We start from the raw sequence: 4,001 nt of genomic DNA, 5'->3' as shown, positions 1-4,001 counted from the left end.
GCTCAATGTTGACAATACTTTTTTGAAACGACACTATGATAGAACCAAGCTGTAACTTTAACATGGTATTCACAGTATCCCAACTTCGGCATAAATCACCCCGACTTGTAGTCAACATGTTTTTTAGTCTCCAATGAGCAGACTCCACCCTAAGACCGATAAATAGAAAAACATGTTTCAATCTATTTTCGAAACATAAACATAAATAATGATAACATTAAACTGTCACGACCCGTGTACTTGTTTTTTGTTGTGTTTCCTAAATGAGTGACTCGGTTAGTCCATGTAGCAACAAATCTCTCTTTATAAGATTTTAACCAGGTTTCATTCACGTACTTAACAAATAAAGGAATATAAGCACAAACACTTTCAAAGTGTTTGAAGTGTACATCAAACTCATGTTCTGTATTTGAATACATGATGTTGTTCCATAGAAGATACCTTATTATTTCAATAAGATATATGGTGAATGACTACGTATAATTCGTACATGAGTCTGTAGAAGATGTTGCCGGCTCTGGGTCACACAGATACAAAATTTCATTTGCAGACATACCGACAATTTCAAGTTACTGGGAAATTTTTGGTATTTCGGAAATTTGAATTTTTTGGTATTCTGGAAATTTTAAATTTCTGGTAGTATGAGTCGTCCCAGAAATTTCCAAATTTTTTATAATCGACCAGGAAATTATAAACAATCTGATAAATCACCCCGAAAATTTTGAAATTCCTGATAAGTCACAATTGCAAAATCTGATAAGTCACAATTTCGGTACATGCGCACTGTTTCGTACTAGAAATTTCGATTTTCACCCTATACCCATAGGAATTTTTTTTTGAAAAATGTATTTTTTATAAGGATAAATAGTATGAAAGGCATTTTCGAAATAAAAAAAATTGAAGGATGTCATATTGGGGTTTGTCAGGTTAGTTTCTCTTATGGTTGGTGGACCACCTTTCCTCATACTATCATCTATGATTTACTAGATATAGATTTAAGTTAGGTGAGTTTAAATTTTGCTAATTATTTTTTACACCCTACACTTTTTTCTTTCACTTGGTTTTATTCCATTGAAACAAATTTAATGAGGTAAATATTTTGAACGGGACAATTGTTATTTATCTTTAGATTTTGACCTAATTCCTTCGAAACTGTCTTTTATTTTTATCTTTTAATAAATATTAGAGTGGTCAAATTAGTTGATGAGTTTAAGGTACCAACCTGGCAACCTAATTGAGATGTAATCTTTGACAATTTCTAGCCTTTGTTCCCCCTTTTCATTTTTTTTATAAAAATAAAGACATTTATCTTTACCATAATTGAGATATAAAAAAAGACATATTTTGGAACTAGACTAAGAAGATAGGCATGCATAGTCAAGTTTTCTATTTTTCTTTTCCCAAAAATACATTAATATTAATAATAATAATAATAATAATAATAATAATTATATTAATAATAATAATAATAATAATATTAATAATAGATTTGGACACTAACAAAAACAGATAGTCAAATTATATATTTTCTTTCTTAAATGTGCAATTAAAATATCTAAACTTTTAAATAATTTCTTTAAGTATCACAAATACCTACCGATTTGGTCAAGATACAACTTTATTTTTAAATTAGGTCGAGATAACATTTTATTTAATTTATTAATTATTAGTCAAACTAAAATCAAATAAAAAAATTGATGATTTCCTTAAAGAAATTAAGTGATAATCAATCTAATATTAATATATAGCTAGTAGTGCAAGATTGAAACATTCACAAAAACAAAACAAAAAATTATCATTTCACAACAATAGTTTCTTTGAGCTAGTTTTGTGCAAGACAACTTCAACTATGGAATTTGAGAAGATGAAAAAATCGATGGATTCTTGTGTCACTAAAATGGTTAGCAATCATATTCCTAATGATCTTGCATTTTTCATTATTTCGAAATTACCTCTAAAGTCTTTGAAACGGTTTAGTTGTGCACAAAAATCATGGTTACTTATACTTGAAAACCCAAATTTTCTAAACATGTATACTAACCATTTCATATCTAATTATGAGGATTCTTTATATGAAGAGGATGTTTCATGTTTCATCTTACTAAAGACTCTTCCATATTGTCCCTATCGTCCTGTGATGTATATGCTTTCTGGAAAGAGTTTTGAGAATAAGGTCAAATTAGATTGGCCATCTCCATTTCATGAGAATGATCAATCTGTTTTTATTTTGGGTCCAATTGTTAATGGTATTGTTTGTCTATGCAAAGGGAGGTTATCTGTTGCTGTACTATGGAATCCAGCCACAGATGAATTCAAGGTCCTCCCTCCTAGCCCAAACGAGTGCACAATACTTTATGAGTTTGAAAGTTTTAATTTTATTGGATTTGGCTATGACAATATTAGAGATGACTATAGCGTGATTCGATATGTAAGTTATCGTTTAGATGTGCCAGATATTGAATGTGATATGGAAAGTATGAGATACGCTGTGTCACGGGAAGACATATGGGAGATATACAACCTAAGGAGTAACTCTTGGAGGAAACTCGATCTTGATATGCCTCAAGGTTATTCGGACTATTCTGGTGCCTTGGTGCATATCAATGGAGTTTGTCATTGGTGTCATCAAGGTCAAAATCCAAATTATCCATTATTGGTGTCATTTGACTTAAGCAATGAGGTGTTTTGTACCACACCATTTCCCTCTGATATGAATAATAGTTCTGAGTTTGTAGTTGTGATGACACACTTGACAAAAATAAATCAATCTATCGCTTTGATTTCAAATTATCTTAAGACTACAACTTTTCATATATCGATTTTGGGTGAAGTCGGTGTGAAGGAATCATGAACTAAACTCTTTATTATTGGACCTTTATCTCACATTGAGCATCCTATTGGAGAGGGAAAAGATGGTGATCTATTCTTTAGAAGAAAAGATGATGAACTTGTATTGTTTAATTTGAATACTAAGAAGATTAAGGAGCTTGGTGTTAAGGGGGATAAGTATTCTTGTGGCATAGTCCTTTACAAGAAAAGCCTTCTTCCAATTGGAGGAATAAATGATTGATTACTTTCATATTTTATTATTCTCAAAGATATCGTCCAAGAGGTTTATGTAATTGATTGTTTAAATTTTACCATGTTTACAATTTGACTTGTCTAGTATATGAAATTTAAAAAACTATTGATAATAGGAATCTTGATTATTGTTTTTATTTTGATGTTTATTCTCTTCCTATTTTGTATTATTGTTTAATTAAGCTTTTTTAAAATTTAAACTTTTCCATAACTCAAAAGCCTCTAGTTTTATGTCCAAAATTTTATATTGAAGAATTTGATAGAATTTTTTTGGGGGTTTTTATTTCGTTTGTTTCTCTTGGTATTTTACACTGTTGTCATTTAATTTAGTTATATATATATATATATATATATATATATATATATATATATATATATATATATATATATATATATATATATATATATATATATATATATATATATATATATATATAGCTTATAAAAGTCGTGTTGCTTGACTAAAATGCTTGGCAAAATATTGTGCACCTAAAATGGGATTTTTAAACTTTTTTATTGGTAAAGGTCTAATGTATTGTGATACAACATTAAACTAAAATAAGTGAATATAACATTTTATCATTTTATTAATAATCAGTCAAAATAAAATAAAAAAAAAAAAATGCTGAAAATATTTTTATAATAAAAATAGATGAAAAATGACGAGATGGACGTATATCCTACATTTTTCCCGAGTATTTGGGTGCTTGATGTATAGTTTATCGCTTGGATACTTGTCTCCGCTAAAAAATGTAATAAACACAATCAAATGCCATGAGCCCTAAGTGGTGAAGAAGGAATAATTAGACGTATGTCCTTTTGTTCCAAGTACTAGGACACTTGTTGTATACTTGTCGTCCAAATGCTCACTTTTATCCATGGACTTTAATTCAATTCTAATCAAACACTTTTTGCAATAA

General features: G+C 29.0%; 1 pseudogene; it reads left to right on the top strand.

Annotated features, from left to right (window-relative positions):
* Window positions 1–1,817: 1,817 nt before the first annotated feature.
* On the top strand, window positions 1,818–3,108 carry LOC131598719 (F-box/kelch-repeat protein At3g06240-like; annotated as a pseudogene).
* Window positions 3,109–4,001: the final 893 nt, after the last annotated feature.

The sequence above is a fragment of the Vicia villosa genome, linkage group LG4 (assembly GCF_029867415.1).
Source record: "Vicia villosa cultivar HV-30 ecotype Madison, WI linkage group LG4, Vvil1.0, whole genome shotgun sequence".
Lineage (NCBI taxonomy): Eukaryota > Viridiplantae > Streptophyta > Magnoliopsida > Fabales > Fabaceae > Vicia > Vicia villosa.
Note: the sequence above shows the minus strand (reverse complement) of the source record. Positions and strands in the feature narration are given on the sequence as shown.